This window comes from Phyllobates terribilis, unplaced genomic scaffold (genome assembly GCF_046119375.1).
Source record: "Phyllobates terribilis strain yellow unplaced genomic scaffold, ASM4611937v1 Scaffold_7__3_contigs__length_470593459, whole genome shotgun sequence".
In the NCBI taxonomy this organism is placed as follows: domain Eukaryota; kingdom Metazoa; phylum Chordata; class Amphibia; order Anura; family Dendrobatidae; genus Phyllobates; species Phyllobates terribilis.
In genome coordinates, this window is record NW_027362767.1 from 18,946,011 (window position 1) to 18,968,989 (window position 22,979).

A 22,979-nucleotide genomic window follows, 5' to 3' on the forward strand; every position below is an offset into this window, starting at 1 on the left:
GATTCTGTCTGCAGCCACCACTAGGGGGAGCTCCCTGTATACATAGATGCATGATAATATCCTGTCTGCAGCCACCACTAGGGGGTGCTCCATGTATACAGAGATACATGATAAGATTCTGTCTGCAGCCACCACTAGGGGGAGCTCCCTGTATACAGAGATACATGATAAGATTCTGTCTGCAGCCACCACTAGTGGGAGATCCCTGTATACAGAGATACATAAGATCCTGTCTGCAGCCTCCACTAGGGTGAGCTCCCTGTATACAGAGATACATGATACGATTCTGTCTGCAGCCACCATTAGGGGGAGCTCCCTGTATACAGAGATACATGATAAGATTCTGTCTGCAGCCACCACTAGGAGGAGCGCCCTGTATACAGAGATACATGATAAGATTCTGTCTGCAGTGACCACTAGGGGGAGATCCTTGTATGCAGAGATACATGATAAGATCCTGTCTGCAGCCACCACTAGGGGGAGCTCCCTGTATACAGAGATACATGATAAGATTCTGTCTGCAGCCACCACTAGGGGGAGCTCCCTGTATACAGAGATACATGATAAGATTCTGTTTGCAGTGACCACTAGGGGGAGATCCCTGTATATAGAGATACATGATAACATTCTGTCTGCAGTTACCACTAGGAGGAGCCCCCTGCATATAGAGATACATGATAAGATTCAGTCTGCAGCCACCACTAGGGGGAGCTCCCTGTATACAGAGATACATGATAAGATCCTCTCTGCAGCCACCATTAGGGGGAGCTCCCTGTATACATAGATACATGATAAGATCCTCTCTGCAGCCACCATTAGGGGCAGCTCCCTGTATACATACATACATGATAAGATCCTCTCTGCAGCCACCATTAGGGGGAGCTCCCTGTATACAGAGATACATGATAAGATCCTCTCTGCAGCCACCATTAGGGGGAGCTCCCTGTATACAGAGATACATGATAAGATCCTCTCTGCAGCCACTATTAGGGGGAGCTCCCTGTATACAGAGATACATGATAAGATTCTGTCTGCAGCCACCACTAGGAGGAGCTCCCTGTATACAGAGATACATGATAAGATTCTGTTTGCAGTGACCACTAGGGGGAGATCCCTGTATACAGAGATACATGATCAGATCCTGTCTGCAGCCACCACTAGGGGGAGCTAGCTGTATACAGAGATACATGATAACATTCCGTCTGCAGTCACCATTAGGAGGAGCCCCCTGTATATAGAGATACATGATGAGATTCAGTCTGCAGCAACCAATAGGGGGAGCTCCCTGTATACAGAGATACATGATAAGATCCTCTCTGCAGCCACCATTAGGGGGAGCTTCCTGTATACAGAGATATATGATAAGATCCTCTCTGCAGCCACCATTAGGGGGAGCTCCCTGTATACAGAGATACATGATACGATTCTGTCTGCAGCCACCATTAGGGGGAGCTCCCTGTATACCGAGATACATGATAAGATTCTGTCTGCAGCCCCCACTAGGGGGAGTTCCCTGTATACAGAGATGCATGATAAGATTCTGTCTGCAGCCACCACTAGGGGGAGCTCCCTGTGTACAGAGATACATGATAAAATTCTGTCTGCAGCCACCACTAGGGGGAGCTCCCTGTATACAGAGATACAGGATAAGATCCTCTCTGCAGCCACCATTAGGGGGAGCTCCCTGTATATAGAGATACATGATACGATTCTGTCTGCAGCCACCATTAGGGGGAGCTCCCTGTATACAGAGATACATGATAAGATCCTGTCTGCAGCCACCACTAGGGGGAGCTCCCTGTATGCAGAGATACATGATAAGATTCTCTCTGCAGCCACCACTAGGGGGAGCTCCCTGTATACAGAGATACATGATAAGATCCTGTCTGCAGCCACCACTAGGGGGAGCTCCCTGTATACAGAGATACATGATATGATTCTGTCTGCAGCCACCACTAGGGGGAGCTCCCTGTATACAGAGGTACATGATAAGATCCTGTCTGCAGCCAGCACTAGGGGGAGCTCCCTGTATACAGAGATACATGATAAGATCCTCTCTGCAGCCACCACTAGGGGGAGCTCCCTGTATACAGAGATACATGATAAGATCCTCTCTGCAGCCACTATTAGGGGGAGCTCCCTGTATACAGAGATACATGATAAGATTCTGTCTGCAGCCACTATTAGGGGGAGCTCCCTGTATACAGAGATACATGATAAGATTCTGTCTGCAGCCACCACTAGGAGGAGCTCCCTGTATACAGAGATACATGATAAGATTCTGTCTGCAGCCACCACTAGGGGGAGCTCCCTGTATACAGAGATACACGATAAGATTCTGTATGCAGCTACCACTAGGGGGAGCTTCCTGTATACAGAGATACATAAGATTCTGTCTGTAGTCACCACTAGGGGGAGATCCCTGTATACAGAGATACATGATCAGATCCTGTCTGCAGCCACCACTAGGGGGAGCTCCCTGTATACAGAGATACATGATAAGATTCTGTCTGCAGCCACCACTAGGGGGAGCTCCCTGTATACAGAGAAACATGATAAGATCCTCTCTGCAGCCACTATTAGGGGGAGCTCCCTGTATACAGATATACATGATAAGATTCTGTCTGCAGCCACCACTAGGAGGAGCTCCCTGTATACAGAGATACATGATAAGATTCTGTCTGCAGCCACCACTAGGGGGAGCTCCCTGTATACAGAGATACATGATAAGATTCTGTTTGCAGTGACCACTAGGGGGAGATCCCTGTATACAGAGATACATGATCAGATCCTGTCTGCAGCCACCACTAGGGGGAGCTCCCTGTATACAGAGATGCATGATAAGATTCTATCTGCAGCCACCACTAGGGGGAGCTCCCTGTGTGCAGAGATACATGATAAGATTCTGTCTGCAGCCACCACTAGGGGGAGCTCCCTGTATACACAGATACATGATAAGATCCTCTCTGCAGCCACCATTAGGGGGAGCTCCCTGTATACAGAGATACATGATAAGATCCTCTCTGCAGCCACCAATAGGGGGAGCTGCCTGTATACAGAGATACATGATAAGATTCTGTCTGCAGCCACCACTAGGGGGAGCTCCCTGTATACAGAGATACATGATAAGATTCTGTCTGCAGCCACCACTAGGAGGAGCTCCCTGTATACAGAGATACATGATAAGATTCTGTCTGCAGCCACCACTAGGGGGAGCTCCCTGTATACAGAGATACATGATAAGATCCTGTCTGCAGCCACCACTAGGGGGAGCTCCCTGTATACAGAGATACATGATATGATTCTGTCTGCAGCCACCACTAGGGGGAGCTCCCTGTATACAGAGATACATGATAAGATCCTGTCTGCAGCTAGCACTAGGGGGAGCTCCCTGTATACAGAGATACATGATAAGATCCTCTCTGCAGCCACCACTAGGGGGAGCTCCCTGTATACAGAGATACATGATAAGATCCTGTCTGCAGTCACCACTAGGGGGAGCTCCCTGTATACAGAGATACATGACCAGATTCTGTCTGCAGTCACCACTAGGGGGAGCTCCCTGTATACAGAGATAAATGATAACATTCTGTCTGCAGTCACCACTAGGAGGAGCCCCCTGCATATAGAGATACATGATAAAATTCTGTCTGCAGCCACCACTAGGGGGAGTTCCCTGTATACAGAGATACATGATAAGATCCTCTCTGCAGCCACCATTAGGGGGAGCTCCCTGTATACAGAGATACATGATAAGATCCTCTCTGCAGCCACCATTAGGGGGAGCTCCCTGTATGCCGAGATACATGATAAGATCCTCTCTGCAGCCACCACTAGGGGGAGCTCCCTGTATACAGAGATACATGATAAGATCCTCTCTGCAGCCACCATTAGGGGGAGCTCCCTGTATACAGAGATACATGATAAGATTCTCTCTGCAGTCACCACTAGGGGGAGTTCCCTGTATACAGAGATACATGATAAGATCCTGTCTGCAGCTAGCACTAGGGGGAGCTCCCTGTATACAGAGATACATGATAAGATCCTCTCTGCAGCCACCACTAGGGGGAGCTCCCTGTATACAGAGATACATGATAAGATCCTGTCTGCAGTCACCACTAGGGGGAGCTCCCTGTATACAGAGATACATGACCAGATTCTGTCTGCAGTCACCACTAGGGGGAGCTCCCTGTATACAGAGATAAATCATAACATTCTGTCTGCAGTCACCACTAGGAGGAGCCCCCTGCATATAGAGATACATGATAAAATTCTGTCTGCAGCCACCACTAGGGGGAGTTCCCTGTATACAGAGATACATGATAAGATCCTCTCTGCAGCCACCATTAGGGGGAGCTCCCTGTATACAGAGATACATGATAAGATCCTCTCTGCAGCCACCATTAGGGGGAGCTCCCTGTATGCCGAGATACATGATAAGATCCTCTCTGCAGCCACCACTAGGGGGAGCTCCCTGTATACAGAGATACATGATAAGATCCTCTCTGCAGCCACCATTAGGGGGAGCTCCCTGTATACAGAGATACATGATAAGATTCTCTCTGCAGTCACCACTAGGGGGAGTTCCCTGTATACAGAGATACATGATAAGATCCTGTCTGCAGCCACCATTAGGGGGAGCTCCCAGTATACAGAGATACATGATAAGATCCTGTCTGCAGCCACCACTAGGGGGAGCTCCCTCTATACAGAGATACATGATAAGATTCTGTCTGCAGCCACCACTAGGGGGAGCTCCCTGTATACAGAGATGCATGATAATATCCTTTCTGCAGCCACCACTAGGGGGAGCTCCCTGTATACAGAGATACATGATAAGATTCTGTCTGCAGCCACCACTAGGGGGAGCTCCCTGTATACAGAGATACATAAGATCCTGTCTGCAGCCTCCACTAGGGTGAGCTCCCTGTATACAGAGATACATGATACGATTCTGTCTGCAGCCACCATTAAGGGGAGCTCCCTGTATACAGAGATACATGATAAGATCCTCTCTGCAGCCACCATTAGGGGGAGCTCCCTGTATACATACATACATGATAAGATCCTCTCTGCAGCCACCATTAGGGGGAGCTCCCTGTATACAGAGATACATGATAAGATCCTCTCTGCAGCCACCATTAGGGGGAGCTCCCTGTATACAGAGATACATGATAAGATCCTCTCTGCAGCCACTATTAGGGGGAGCTCCCTGTATACAGAGATACATGATAAGATTCTGTCTGCAGCCACCACTAGGAGGAGCTCCCTGTATACAGAGATACATGATAAGATTCTGTTTGCAGTGACCACTAGGGGGAGATCCCTGTATACAGAGATACATGATCAGATCCTGTCTGCAGCCACCACTAGGGGGAGCTAGCTGTATACAGAGATACATGATAACATTCCGTCTGCAGTCACCATTAGGAGGAGCCCCCTGTATATAGAGATACATGATGAGATTCAGTCTGCAGCAACCAATAGGGGGAGCTCCCTGTATACAGAGATACATGATAAGATCCTCTCTGCAGCCACCATTAGGGGGAGCTTCCTGTATACAGAGATATATGATAAGATCCTCTCTGCAGCCACCATTAGGGGGAGCTCCCTGTATACAGAGATACATGATACGATTCTGTCTGCAGCCACCATTAGGGGGAGCTCCCTGTATACCGAGATACATGATAAGATTCTGTCTGCAGCCCCCACTAGGGGGAGTTCCCTGTATACAGAGATGCATGATAAGATTCTGTCTGCAGCCACCACTAGGGGGAGCTCCCTGTGTACAGAGATACATGATAAAATTCTGTCTGCAGCCACCACTAGGGGGAGCTCCCTGTATACAGAGATACAGGATAAGATCCTCTCTGCAGCCACCATTAGGGGGAGCTCCCTGTATATAGAGATACATGATACGATTCTGTCTGCAGCCACCATTAGGGGGAGCTCCCTGTATACAGAGATACATGATAAGATCCTGTCTGCAGCCACCACTAGGGGGAGCTCCCTGTATGCAGAGATACATGATAAGATTCTCTCTGCAGCCACCACTAGGGGGAGCTCCCTGTATACAGAGATACATGATAAGATCCTGTCTGCAGCCACCACTAGGGGGAGCTCCCTGTATACAGAGATACATGATATGATTCTGTCTGCAGCCACCACTAGGGGGAGCTCCCTGTATACAGAGGTACATGATAAGATCCTGTCTGCAGCCAGCACTAGGGGGAGCTCCCTGTATACAGAGATACATGATAAGATCCTCTCTGCAGCCACCACTAGGGGGAGCTCCCTGTATACAGAGATACATGATAAGATCCTCTCTGCAGCCACTATTAGGGGGAGCTCCCTGTATACAGAGATACATGATAAGATTCTGTCTGCAGCCACTATTAGGGGGAGCTCCCTGTATACAGAGATACATGATAAGATTCTGTCTGCAGCCACCACTAGGAGGAGCTCCCTGTATACAGAGATACATGATAAGATTCTGTCTGCAGCCACCACTAGGGGGAGCTCCCTGTATACAGAGATACACGATAAGATTCTGTATGCAGCTACCACTAGGGGGAGCTTCCTGTATACAGAGATACATAAGATTCTGTCTGTAGTCACCACTAGGGGGAGATCCCTGTATACAGAGATACATGATCAGATCCTGTCTGCAGCCACCACTAGGGGGAGCTCCCTGTATACAGAGATACATGATAAGATTCTGTCTGCAGCCACCACTAGGGGGAGCTCCCTGTATACAGAGATACATGATAAGATCCTCTCTGCAGCCACTATTAGGGGGAGCTCCCTGTATACAGATATACATGATAAGATTCTGTCTGCAGCCACCACTAGGAGGAGCTCCCTGTATACAGAGATACATGATAAGATTCTGTCTGCAGCCACCACTAGGGGGAGCTCCCTGTATACAGAGATACATGATAAGATTCTGTTTGCAGTGACCACTAGGGGGAGATCCCTGTATACAGAGATACATGATCAGATCCTGTCTGCAGCCACCACTAGGGGGAGCTCCCTGTATACAGAGATGCATGATAAGATTCTATCTGCAGCCACCACTAGGGGGAGCTCCCTGTGTGCAGAGATACATGATAAGATTCTGTCTGCAGCCACCACTAGGGGGAGCTCCCTGTATACACAGATACATGATAAGATCCTCTCTGCAGCCACCATTAGGGGGAGCTCCCTGTATACAGAGATACATGATAAGATCCTCTCTGCAGCCACCAATAGGGGGAGCTGCCTGTATACAGAGATACATGATAAGATTCTGTCTGCAGCCACCACTAGGGGGAGCTCCCTGTATACAGAGATACATGATAAGATTCTGTCTGCAGCCACCACTAGGAGGAGCTCCCTGTATACAGAGATACATGATAAGATTCTGTCTGCAGCCACCACTAGGGGGAGCTCCCTGTATACAGAGATACATGATAAGATCCTGTCTGCAGCCACCACTAGGGGGAGCTCCCTGTATACAGAGATACATGATATGATTCTGTCTGCAGCCACCACTAGGGGGAGCTCCCTGTATACAGAGATACATGATAAGATCCTGTCTGCAGCTAGCACTAGGGGGAGCTCCCTGTATACAGAGATACATGATAAGATCCTCTCTGCAGCCACCACTAGGGGGAGCTCCCTGTATACAGAGATACATGATAAGATCCTGTCTGCAGTCACCACTAGGGGGAGATCCCTGTATGCAGAGATACATGATCAGATCCTGTCTGCAGCCACCACTAGGGGGAGCTCCCTGTATACAGAGATACATGATAACATTCCGTCTGCAGTCACCACTAGGAGGAGCCCCCTGCATATAGAGATGCATGATAAGATTCAGTCTGCAGCCACCACTAGGGGGAGCTCCCTGTATACAGAGATACATGATAAGATCCTCTCTGCAGCCACCATTAGGGGGAGCTCCCTGTATACAGAGATACATGATAAGATACTCTCTGCAGCCACCACTAGGGGGAGCTCCCTGTATACAGAGATACATGATAAGATCCTCTCTGCAGCCACTATTAGGGGGAGCTCCCTGTATACAGAGATACATGATAAGATTCTGTCTGCAGCCACCACTAGGAGGAGCTCCCTGTATACAGAGATGCATGATAAGATTCTGTTTGCAGTGACCACTAGGGGGAGATCCCTGTATACAGAGATACATGATCAGATCCTGTCTGCAGCCACCACTAGGGGGAGCTCCCTGTATACAGAGATACATGATAACATTCCGTCTGCAGTCACCATTAGGAGGAGCCCCCTGTATATAGAGATACATGATAAGATTCAGTCTGCAGCCACCACTAGGGGGAGCTCCCTGTATACAGAGATACATGATAAGATCCTCTCTGCAGCCACCATTAGGGGGAGCTTCCTGTATACAGAGATACATGATAAGATCGTCTCTGCAGCCACCATTAGGGGGAGCTCCCTGTATACAGAGATACATGATACGATTCTGTCTGCAGCCACCATTAGGGGGAGCTCCCTGTATACCGAGATACATGATAAGATTCTGTCTGCAGCCCCCACTAGGGGGAGTTCCCTGTATACAGAGATGCATGATAAGATTCTGTCTGCAGCCACCACTAGGGGGAGCTCCCTGTGTACAGAGATACATGATAAGATTCTGTCTGCAGCCACCACTAGGGGGAGCTCCCTGTATACAGAGATACATGATAAGATCCTCTCTGCAGCCACCACTAGGGGGAGCTCCCTGTATACAGAGATACATGATAAGATTCTGTCTGCAGCCACCACTAGGGGGAGCTCCCTGTATACAGAGATGCTTGATAATATCCTGTCTGCAGCCACCACTAGGGGGAGCTCCCTGTATACAGAGATACATGATAAGATTCTGTCTGCAGCCACCACTTGGGGGAGCTCCCTGTATACAGAGATACATGATAAGATTCTGTCTGCAGCCACCACTAGTGGGAGATCCCTGTATACAGAGATACATAAGATCCTGTCTGCAGCCTCCACTAGGGTGAGCTCCCTGTATACAGAGATACATGATAAGATCCTCTCTGCAGCCACCATTAGGGGGAGCTCCCTGTATGCAGAGATACATGATAAAATCCTCTCTGCAGCCACCACTAGGGGGAGCTCCCTGTATACAGATATACATGATAAAATCCTCTCTGCAGCCACCACTAGGGGGAGCTCCCTGTATACAGAGATACATGATAAGATTCTGTCTGTAGTCACCACTAGGGGGAGTTCCCTGTATACAGAGATATATGATAAGATCCTGTCTGCAGCCACCATTAGGGGGAGCTCCCTGTATACAGAGATACATGATAAGATTCTGTCTGTAGTCACCACTAGGGGGAGTTCCCTGTATACAGAGATACATGATAAGATCCTGTCTGCAGCCACCATTAGGGGGAGCTCCCTGTATACAGAGATACATGATAAGATTCTGTCTGCAGCCACCACTAGGGGGAGCTCCCTGTATACAGAGATACATGATAAGATCCTGTCTGCAGCCACCACTAGGGGGAGCTCCCTGTATACAGAGATACATGATAAGATTCTGTCTGCAGCCACCACTAGGGGGAGCTCCCTGTATACAGAGATACATGATAAGATTCTGTTTGCAGTGACCACTAGGGGGAGATCCCTGTATGCAGAGATACATGATCAGATCCTGTCTGCAGCCACCACTAGGGGGAGCTCCCTGTATACAGAGATACATGATAACAATCTGTCTGCAGTCACCACTAGGAGGAGCCCCCTGCATATAGAGATGCATGATAAGATTCAGTCTGCAGCCACCACTAGGGGGAGCTCCCTGTATACAGAGATACATGATAAGATCCTCTCTGCAGCCACCATTAGGGGGAGCTCCCTGTATACAGAGATACATGATAAGATCCTCTCTGCAGCCACCACTAGGGGGAGCTCCCTGTATACAGAGATACATGATAAGATCCTCTCTGCAGCCACTATTAGGGGGAGCTCCCTGTATACAGAGATACATGATAAGATTCTGTCTGCAGCCACCATTAGGGGGAGCTCCCTGTATACAGAGATACATGATAACATTCCGTCTGCAGTCACCATTAGGAGGAGCCCCCTGTATATAGAGATACATGATAAGATTCAGTCTGCAGCCACCACTAGGGGGAGCTCCCTGTATACAGAGATACATGATAAGATCCTCTCTGCAGCCACCATTAGGGGGAGCTTCCTGTATACAGAGATACATGATAAGATCCTCTCTGCAGCCACTATTAGGGGGAGCTCCCTGTATACAGAGATACATCATACGATTCTGTCTGCAGCCACCATTAGGGGGAGCTCCCTGTATACCGAGATACATGATAAGATTCTGTCTGCAGCCCCCACTAGGGGGAGTTCCCTGTATACAGAGATGCATGATAAGATTCTGTCTGCAGCCACCACTAGGGGGAGCTCCCTGTATACAGAGATACATGATAAGATCCTCTCTGCAGCCACCATTAGGGGGAGCTCCCTGTATATAGAGATACATGATAAGATCCTGTCTGCAGCCACCACTAGGGGGAGCTCCCTGTATACAGAGATACATGATACGATTCTGTCTGCAGCCACCATTAGGGGGAGCTCCCTGTATACAGAGATACATGATAAGATCCTGTCTGCAGCCACCACTAGGGGGAGCTCCCTGTATGCAGAGATACATGATAAGATTCTCTCTGCAGCCACCACTAGGGGGAGCTCCCTGTATACAGAGATACATGATAAGATCCTGTCTGCAGCCACCACTAGGGGCAGCTCCCTGTATAGAGATACATGATATGATTCTGTCTGCAGCCACCACTAGGGGGAGCTCCCTGTATACAGAGATACATGAGAAGATCCTGTCTGCAGCCAGCACTAGGGGGAGCTCCCTGTATACAGAGATACATGATAAGATCCTCTCTGCAGCCACCACTAGGGGGAGCTCACTGTATACAGAGATACATGATAAGATCCTGTCTGCAGTCACCACTAGGGTGAGCTCCCTGTATACAGAGATACATGACCAGATTCTGTCTGCAGTCACCACTAGGGGGAGCTCCCTGTATACAGAGATAAATTATAACATTCTGTCTGCAGTCACCACTAGGAGGAGCCCCCTGCATATAGAGATACATGATAAAATTCTGTCTGCAGCCACCACTAGGGGGAGTTCCCTGTATACAGAGATACATGATAAGATCCTCTCTGCAGCCACCATTAGGGGGAGCTCCCTGTATACAGAGATACATGATAAGATCCTCTCTGCAGCCACCATTAGGGGGAGCATCCTGTATGCAGAGATACATGATAAGATCCTCTCTGCAGCCACCACTAGGGGGAGCTCCCTGTAAACAGAGATACATGATAAGATCCTCTCTGCAGCCACCATTAGGGGGAGCTCCCTGTATACAGAGATACATGATAAGATTCTGTCTGCAGTCACCACTAGGGGGAGTTCCCTGTATACAGAGATACATGATAAGATCCTGTCTGCAGCCACCATTAGGGGGAGCTCCCTGTATACAGAGATACATGATAAGATCCTGTCTGCAGCCACCACTAGGGGGAGCTCCCTGTATACAGAGATACATGATAAGATTCTGTCTGCAGCCACCACTAGGGGGAGCTCCCTGTATACATAGATGCATGATAATATCCTGTCTGCAGCCACCACTAGGGGGTGCTCCATGTAAACATGATAAGATTCTGTCTGCAGCCACCACTAGGGGGAGCTCCCTGTATACAGAGATACATGATAAGATTCTATCTTCAGCCACCACTAGTGGGAGATCCCTGTATACAGAGATACATAAGATCCTGTCTGCAGCCTCCACTAGGGTGAGCTCCCTGTATACAGAGATACATGATACGATTCTGTCTGCAGCCACCATTAGGGGGAGCTCCCTGTATACAGAGATATATGATAAGATTCTGTCTGCAGCCACCACTAGGAGGAGCTCCCTGTATACAGAGATACATGATAAGATTCTGTCTGCAGTGACCACTAGGGGGAGATCCTTGTATGCAGAGATACATGATAAGATCCTGTCTGCAGCCACCACTAGGGGGAGCTCCCTGTATACAGAGATACATGATAAGATCCTCTCTGCAGCCACCACTAGGGGGAGCTCCCTGTATACAGAGATACATGATAAGATCCTCTCTGCAGCCACCATTAGGGGTAGCTCCCTGTATACAGAGATACATGATAAGATTCTGTCTGTAGTCACCACTAGGGGGAGTTCCCTGTATACAGAGATACATGATAAGATCCTGTCTGCAGCCACCATTAGGGGGAGCTCCCTGTATACAGAGATACATGATAAGATTCTGTCTGCAGCCACAACTAGGGGGAGCTCCCTGTATACAGAGATACATGATAAAATTCTGTCTGCAGCCACCACTAGGGGGAGCTCCCTGTATACAGAGATACATGATAAGATTCTGTTTGCAGTGACCACTAGGGGGAGATCCCTGTATGCAGAGATACATGATAAGATCCTGTCTGCAGCCACCACTAGGGGGAGCTCCCTGTATACAGAGATACATGATAAGATTCTGTCTGCAGCCACCACTAGGGGGAGCTCCCTGTATACAGAGATACATGATAAGATTCTGTTTGCAGTGACCACTAGGGGGAGATCCCTGTATGCAGAGATACATGATCAGATCCTGTCTGCAGCCACCACTAGGGGGAGCTCACTGTATACAGAGATACATGATAACATTCCGTCTGCAGTCACCACTAGGAGGAGCCCCCTGCATATAGAGATGCATGATAAGATTCAGTCTGCAGCCACCACTAGGGGGAGCTCCCTGTATACAGAGATACATGATAAGATCCTCTCTGCAGCCACCATTAGGGGGAGCTCCTTGTATACAGATATACATGATAAGATCCTCTCTGCAGCCACCACTAGGGGGAGCTCCCTGTATACAGAGATACATGATAAGATTCTGTCTGCAGCCACCACTAGGAGGAGCTCCCTGTATACAGAGATACATGATAAGATCCTCTCTGCAGCCACCATTAGGGGGAGCTCCTTGTATACAGATATACATGATAAGATCCTCTCTGCAGCCACTATTAGGGGGAGCTCCCTGTATACAGAGATACATGATAAGATTCTGTCTGCAGCCACCACTAGGAGGAGCTCCCTGTATACAGAGATACATGATAAGATTCTGTTTGCAGTGACCACTAGGGGGAGATCCCTGTATACAGAGATACATGATCAGATCCTGTCTGCAGCCACCACTAGGGGGAGCTCCCTGTATACAGAGATACATGATAACATTCCGTCTGCAGTCACCATTAGGAGGAGCCCCCTGTATATAGAGATACATGATAAGATTCAGTCTGCAGCCACCACTAGGGGGAGCTCCCTGTATACAGAGATACATGATAGGATCCTCTCTGCAGCCACCATTAGGGGGAGCTTCCTGTATACAGAGATACATGATAAGATCCTCTCTGCAGCCACCATTAGGGGGAGCTCCCTGTATACAGAGATACATGATACGATTCTGTCTGCAGCCACCATTAGGGGGAGCTCCCTGTATACCGAGATACATGATAAGATTCTGTCTGCAGCCCCCACTAGGGGGAGTTCCCTGTATACAGAGATGCATGATAAGATTCTGTCTGCAGCCACCACTAGGGGGAGCTCCCTGTGTGCAGAGATACATGATAAGATTCTGTCTGCAGCCACCACTAGGGGGAGCTCCCTGTATACACAGATACATGATAAGATCCTCTCTGCAGCCACCATTAGGGGGAGCTCCCTGTATATAGAGATACATGATAAGATCCTGTCTGCAGCCACCACTAGGGGGAGCTCCCTGTATACAGAGATACATGATAAGATTCTGTCTGCAGCCACCACTAGGGGGAGCTCCCTTTATACAGAGATACATGATAAGATTCTGTCTGCAGCCACCACTAGTGGGAGATCCCTGTATACAGAGATACATAAGATCCTGTCTGCAGCCTCCACTAGGGTGAGCTCTCTGTATACAGAGATACATGATACGATTCTGTCTGCAGCCACCATTAGGGGGAGCTCCCTGTATACAGAGATACATGATAAGATTCTGTCTGCAGCCACCACTAGGAGGAGCTCCCTGTATACAGAGATACATGATAAGATTCTGTCTGCAGTGACCACTAGGGGGAGATCCTTGTATGCAGAGATACATGATAAGATCCTGTCTGCAGCCACCACTAGGGGGAGCTCCCTGTATACAGAGATACATGATAAGATTCTGTCTGCAGCCACCACTAGGGGGAGCTCCCTGTATACAGAGATACATGATAAGATTCTGTCTGCAGTCACCACTAGGGGGAGATCCCTGTATACAGAGATAAATGATAACATTCTGTCTGCAGTCACCACTAGGAGGAGCCCCCTGCATATAGAGATACATGATAAAATTCTGTCTGCAGCCACCATTAGGGGGAGTTCCCTGTATACAGAGATACATGATAAGATCCTCTCTGCAGCCACCATTAGGGGGAGCTCCCTGTATACAGAGATACATGATAAGATCCTCTCTGCATCCACCATTAGGGGGAGCTCCCTGTATGCAGAGATACATGATAAGATCCTCTCTGCAGCCACCACTAGGGGGAGCTCCCTGTATACAGAGATACATGATAAGATCCTGTCTGCAGCCACCATTAGGGAGAGCTCCCTGTATACAGAGATACATGATAAGATCCTGTCTGCAGCCACCACTAGGGGGAGCTCCCTGTATACAGAGATACATGATAAGATTCTGTCTGCAGCCACCACTAGGGGGAGCTCCCTGTATACAGAGATGCTTGATAATATCCTGTCTGCAGCCACCACTAGGGGGAGCTCCCTGTATACAGAGATACATGATAAGATTCTGTCTGCAGCCACCACTAGGGGGAGCTCCCTGTATACAGAGATACATGATAAGATTCTGTCTGCAGCCACCACTAGTGGGAGATCCCTGTATACAGAGATACATAAGATCCTGTCTGCAGCCTCCACTAGGGTGAGCTCCCTGTATACAGAGATACATGATAAGATCCTCTCTGCAGCCACCATTAGGGGGAGCTCCCTGTATGCAGAGATACATGATAAGATCCTCTCTGCAGCCACCACTAGGGGGAGCTCCCTGTATACAGAGATACATGATAAGATCCTCTCTGCAGCCACCACTAGGGGGAGCTCCCTGTATACAGAGATACATGATAAGATCCTCTCTGCAGCCACCATTAGGGGTAGCTCCCTGTATACAGAGATACATGATAAGATTCTGTCTGTAGTCACCACTAGGGGGAGTTCCCTGTATACAGAGATACATGATAAGATCCTGTCTGCAGTCACCATTAGGGGGAGCTCCCTGTATACAGAGATACATGATAAGATTCTGTCTGCAGCCACCACTAGGGGGAGCTCCCTGTATACAGAGATACATGATAAGATTCTGTCTGCAGCCACCACTAGGGGGAGCTCCCTGTATACAGAGATACATGATAAGATTCTGTTTGCAGTGACCACTAGGGGGAGATCCCTGTATGCAGAGATACATGATAAGATCCTGTCTGCAGCCACCACTAGGGGGAGCTCCCTGTATACAGAGATACATGATAAGATTCTGTCTGCAGCCACCACTAGGAGGAGCTCCCTGTATACAGAGATACATGATAAGATTCTGTTTGCAGTGACCACTAGGGGGAGATCCCTGTATGCAGAGATACATGATCAGATCCTGTCTGCAGCCACCACTAGGGGGAGCTCCCTGTATACAGAGATACATGATAACATTCCGTCTGCAGTCACCACTAGGAGGAGCCCCCTGCATATAGAGATGCATGATAAGATTCAGTCTGCAGCCACCACTAGGGGGAGCTCCCTGTATACAGAGATACATGATAAGATCCTCTCTGCAGCCACCATTAGGGGGAGCTCCCTGTATACAGAGATACATGATAAGATACTCTCTGCAGCCACCACTAGGGGGAGCTCCCTGTATACAGAGATACATGATAAGATCCTCTCTGCAGCCACTATTAGGGGGAGCTCCCTGTATACAGAGATACATGATAAGATTCTGTCTGCAGCCACCACTAGGAGGAGCTCCCTGTATACAGAGATACATGATAAGATTCTGTTTGCAGTGACCACTAGGGGGAGATCCCTGTATACAGAGATACATGATCAGATCCTGTCTGCAGCCACCACTAGGGGGAGCTCCCTGTATACAGAGATACATGATAACATTCCGTCTGCAGTCACCATTAGGAGGAGCCCCCTGTATATAGAGATACATGATAAGATTCAGTCTGCAGCCACCACTAGGGGGAGCTCCCTGTATACAGAGATACATGATAAGATCCTCTCTGCAGCCACCATTAGGGGGAGCTTCCTGTATACAGAGATACATGATAAGATCCTCTCTGCAGCCACCATTAGGGGGAGCTCCCTGTATACAGAGATACACGATACAATTCTGTCTGCAGCCACCATTAGGGGGAGCTCCCTGTATACCGAGATACATGATAAGATTCTGTCTGCAGCCCCCACTAGGGGGAGTTCCCTGTATACAGAGATGCATGATAAGATTCTGTCTGCAGCCACCACTAGGGGGAGCTCCCTGTGTACAGAGATACATGATAAGATTCTGTCTGCAGCCACCACTAGGGGGAGCTCCCTGTATACAGAGATACATGATAAGATCCTCTCTGCAGCCACCACTAGGGGGAGCTCCCTGTATACAGAGATACATGATAAGATTCTGTCTGCAGCCACCACTAGGGGGAGCTCCCTGTATACAGAGATGCTTGATAATATCCTGTCTGCAGCCACCACTAGGGGGAGCTCCCTGTATACAGAGATACATGATAAGATTCTGTCTGCAGCCACCACTTGGGGGAGCTTCCTGTATACAGAGATACATGATAAGATCCTCTCTGCAGCCACCATTAGGGGGAGCTCCCTGTATACAGAGATACACGATACGATTCTGTCTGCAGCCACCATTAGGGGGAGCTCCCTGTATACCGAGATACATGATAAGATTCTGTCTGCAGCCCCCACTAGGGGGAGTTCCCTGTATACAGAGATGCATGATAAGATTCTGTCTGCAGCCACCACTAGGGGGAGCTCCCTGTGTACAGAGATACATGATAAGATTCTGTCTGCAGCCACCACTAGGGGGAGCTCCCTGTATACAGAGATACATGATAAGATCCTCTCTGCAGCCACCACTAGGGGGAGCTCCCTGTATACAGAGATACATGATAAGATTCTGTCTGCAGCCACCACTAGGGGGAGCTCCCTGTATACAGAGATGCTTGATAATATCCTGTCTGCAGCCACCACTAGGGGGAGCTCCCTGTATACAGAGATACATGATAAGATTCTGTCTGCAGCCACCACTTGGGGGAGCTCCCTGTATACAGAGATACATGATAAGATTCTGTCTGCAGCCACCACTAGTGGGAGATCCCTGTATACAGAGATACATAAGATCCTGTCTGCAGCCTCCACTAGGGTGAGCTCCCTGTATACAGAGATACATGATAAGATCCTCTCTGCAGCCACCATTAGGGGGAGCTCCCTGTATGCAGAGATACATGATAAAATCCTCTCTGCAGCCACCACTAGGGGGAGCTCCCTGTATACAGAGATACATGATAAAATCCTCTCTGCAGCCACCACTAGGGGGAGCTCCCTGTATACAGAGATACATGATAAGATTCTGTCTGTAGTCACCACTAGGGGGAGTTCCCTGTATACAGAGATACATGATAAGATCCTGTCTGCAGCCACCATTAGGGGGAGCTCCCTGTATACAGAGATACATGATAAGATTCTGTCTGTAGTCACCACTAGGGGGAGTTCCCTGTATACAGAGATACATGATAAGATCCTGTCTGCAGCCACCATTAGGGGGAGCTCCCTGTATACAGAGATACATGATAAGATTCTGTCTGCAGCCACCACTAGGGGGAGCTCCCTGTATACAGAGATACATGATAAGATCCTGTCTGCAGCCACCACTAGGGGGAGCTCCCTGTATACAGAGATACATGATAAGATTCTGTCTGCAGCCACCACTAGGGGGAGCTCCCTGTATACAGAGATACATGATAAGATTCTGTTTGCAGTGACCACTAGGGGGAGATCCCTGTATGCTGAGATACATGATCAGATCCTGTCTGCAGCCACCACTAGGGGGAGCTCCCTGTATACAGAGATACATGATAACAATCTGTCTGCAGTCACCACTAGGAGGAGCCCCCTGCATATAGAGATGCATGATAAGATTCAGTCTGCAGCCACCACTAGGGGGAGCTCCCTGTATACAGAGATACATGATAAGATCCTCTCTGCAGCCACCATTAGGGGGAGCTCCCTGTATACAGAGATACATGATAAGATCCTCTCTGCAGCCACCACTAGGGGGAGCTCCCTGTATACAGAGATACATGATAAGATCCTCTCTGCAGCCACTATTAGGGGGAGCTCCCTGTATACAGAGATACATGATAAGATTCTGTCTGCAGCCACCATTAGGGGGAGCTCCCTGTATACAGAGATACATGATAACATTCCGTCTGCAGTCACCATTAGGAGGAGCCCCCTGTATATAGAGATACATGATAAGATTCAGTCTGCAGCCACCACTAGGGGGAGCTCCCTGTATACAGAGATACATGATAAGATCCTCTCTGCAGCCACCATTAGGGGGAGCTTCCTGTATACAGAGATACATGATAAGATCCTCTCTGCAGCCACCATTAGGGGGAGCTCCCTGTATACAGAGATACATGATACGATTCTGTCTGCAGCCACCATTAGGGGGAGCTCCCTGTATACCGAGATACATGATAAGATTCTGTCTGCAGCCCCCACTAGGGGGAGTTCCCTGTATACAGAGATGCATGATAAGATTCTGTCTGCAGCCACCACTAGGGGGAGCTCCCTGTATACAGAGATACATGATAAGATCCTCTCTGCAGCCACCATTAGGGGGAGCTCCCTGTATATAGAGATACATGATAAGATCCTGTCTGCAGCCACCACTAGGGGGAGCTCCCTGTATACAGAGATACATGATACGATTCTGTCTGCAGCCACCATTAGGGGGAGCTCCCTGTATACAGAGATACATGATAAGATCCTGTCTGCAGCCACCACTAGGGGGAGCTCCCTGTATGCAGAGATACATGATAAGATTCTCTCTGCAGCCACCACTAGGGGGAGCTCCCTGTATACAGAGATACATGATAAGATCCTGTCTGCAGCCACCACTAGGGGGAGCTCCCTGTATAGAGATACATGATATGATTCTGTCTGCAGCCACCACTAGGGGGAGCTCCCTGTATACAGAGATACATGATAAGATCCTGTCTGCAGCCAGCACTAGGGGGAGCTCCCTGTATACAGAGAAACATGATAAGATCCTCTCTGCAGCCACCACTAGGGGGAGCTCACTGTATACAGAGATACATGATAAGATCCTGTCTGCAGTCACCACTAGGGTGAGCTCCCTGTATACAGAGATACATGACCAGATTCTGTCTGCAGTCACCACTAGGGGGAGCTCCCTGTATACAGAGATAAATTATAACATTCTGTCTGCAGTCACCACTAGGAGGAGCCCCCTGCATATAGAGATACATGATAAAATTCTGTCTGCAGCCACCACTAGGGGGAGTTCCCTGTATACAGAGATACATGATAAGATCCTCTCTGCAGCCACCATTAGGGGGAGCTCCCTGTATACAGAGATACATGATAAGATCCTCTCTGCAGCCACCATTAGGGGGAGCATCCTGTATGCAGAGATACATGATAAGATCCTCTCTGCAGCCACCACTAGGGGGAGCTCCCTGTATACAGAGATACATGATAAGATCCTCTCTGCAGCCACCATTAGGGGGAGCTCCCTGTATACAGAGATACATGATAAGATTCTGTCTGCAGTCACCACTAGGGGGAGTTCCCTGTATACAGAGATACATGATAAGATCCTGTCTGCAGCCACCATTAGGGGGAGCTCCCTGTATACAGAGATACATGATAAGATCCTGTCTGCAGCCACCACTAGGGGGAGCTCCCTGTATACAGAGATACATGATAAGATTCTGTCTGCAGCCACCACTAGGGGGAGCTCCCTGTATACATAGATGCATGATAATATCCTGTCTGCAGCCACCACTAGGGGGTGCTCCATGTATACATGATAAGATTCTGTCTGCAGCCACCACTAGGGGGAGCTCCCTGTATACAGAGATACATGATAAGATTCTATCTTCAGCCACCACTAGTGGGAGATCCCTGTATACAGAGATACATAAGATCCTGTCTGCAGCCTCCACTAGGGTGAGCTCCCTGTATACAGAGATACATGATACGATTCTGTCTGCAGCCACCATTAGGGGGAGCTCCCTGTATACAGAGATATATGATAAGATTCTGTCTGCAGCCACCACTAGGAGGAGCTCCCTGTATACAGAGATACATGATAAGATTCTGTCTGCAGTGACCACTAGGGGGAGATCCTTGTATGCAGAGATACATGATAAGATCCTGTCTGCAGCCACCACTAGGGGGAGCTCCCTGTATACAGAGATACATGATAAGATTCTGTCTGCAGCCACCACTAGGGGGAGCTCCCTGTATACAGAGATACATGATAAGATTCTGTTTGCAGTGACCACTAGGGGGAGATCCCTGTATACAGAGATACATGATAACATTCTGTCTGCAGTCACCACTAGGAGGAGCCCCCTGCATATAGAGATACATGATAAGATTCAGTCTGCAGCCACCAATAGGGGGAGCTCCCTGTATACAGAGATACATGATAAGATCCTCTCTGCAGCCACCATTAGGGGGAGCTCCCTGTATACATAGATACATGATAAGATCCTCTCTGCAGCCACCATTAGGGGGAGCTCCCTGTATACAGAGATACATGATAAGATCCTCTCTGCAGCCACCATTAGGGGGAGCTCCCTGTATACAGAGATACATGATAAGATCCTCTCTGCAGCCACTATTAGGGGGAGCTCCCTGTATACAGAGATACATGATAAGATTCTGTCTGCAGCCACCACTAGGAGGAGCTCCCTGTATACAGAGATACATGATAAGATTCTGTTTGCAGTGACCACTAGGGGGAGATCCCTGTATACAGAGATACATGATCAGATCCTGTCTGCAGCCACCACTAGGGGGAGCTCCCTGTATACAGAGATACATGATAACATTCCGTCTGCAGTCACCATTAGGAGGAGCCCCCTGTATATAGAGATACATGATAAGATTCAGTCTGCAGCCACCACTAGGGGGAGCTCCCTGTATACAGAGATACATGATAAGATCCTCTCTGCAGCCACCATTAGGGGGAGCTTCCTGTATACAGAGATACATGATAAGATCCTCTCTGCAGCCACCATTAGGGGGAGCTCCCTGTATACAGAGATACATGATACGATTCTGTCTGCAGCCACCATTAGGGGGAGCTCCCTGTATACCGAGATACATGATAAGATTCTGTCTGCAGCCCCCACTAGGGGGAGTTCCCTGTGTACAGAGATGCATGATAAGATTCTGTCTGCAGCCACCACTAGGGGGAGCTCCCTGTGTACAGAGATACATGATAAGATTCTGTCTGCAGCCACCACTAGGGGGAGCTCCCTGTATACAGAGATACATGATAAGATCCTCTCTGCAGCCACCATTAGGGGGAGCTCCCTGTATATAGAGATACATGATACGATTCTGTCTGCAGCCACCATTAGGGGGAGCTCCCTGTATACAGAGATACATGATAAGATCCTGTCTGCAGCCACCACTAGGGGGAGCTCCCTGTATGCAGAGATACATGATAAGATTCTCTCTGCAGCCACCACTAGGGGGAGCTCCCTGTATACAGAGATACATGATAAGATCCTGTCTGCAACCACCACTAGGGGGAGCTCCCTGTATACAGAGATACATGATATGATTCTGTCTGCAGCCACCACTAGGGGGAGCTCCCTGTATACAGAGGTACATGATAAGATCCTGTCTGCAGCCAGCACTAGGGGGAGCTCCCTGTATACAGAGATACATGATAAGATCCTCTCTGCAGCCACCACTAGGGGGAGCTCCCTGTATACAGAGATACATGATAAGATCCTCTCTGCAGCCACCATTAGGGGGAGCTCCCTGTATACAGAGATACATGATAAGATTCTGTCTGCAGCCACCACTAGGAGGAGCTCCCTGTATACAGAGATACATGATAAGATTCTGTCTGCAGCCACCACTAGGGGGAGCTCCCTGTATACAGAGATACATGATAAGATCCTCTCTGCAGCCACTATTAGGGGGAGCTCCCTGTATACAGAGATACATGATAAGATTCTGTCTGCAGCCACCACTAGGAGGAGCTCCCTGTATACAGAGATACATGATAAGATTCTGTATGCAGCTACCACTAGGGGGAGCTTCCTGTATACAGAGATACATAAGATTCTGTCTGCAGTCACCACTAGGGGGAGATCCCTGTATACAGAGATACATGATCAGATCCTGTCTGCAGCCACCACTAGGGGGAGCTCCCTGTATACAGAGATACATGATAAGATTCTGTCTGCAGCCACCACTAGGGGGAGCTCCCTGTATACAGAGATACATGATAAGATCCTCTCTGCAGCCACCATTAGGGGGAGCTCCCTGTATACAGAGATACATGATACGATTCTGTCTGCAGCCACCATTAGGGGGAGCTCCCTGTATACCGAGATACATGATAAGATTCTGTCTGCAGCCCCCACTAGGGGGAGTTCCCTGTGTACAGAGATGCATGATAAGATTCTGTCTGCAGCCACCACTAGGGGGAGCTCCCTGTGTACAGAGATACATGATAAGATTCTGTCTGCAGCCACCACTAGGGGGAGCTCCCTGTATACAGAGATACATGATAAGATC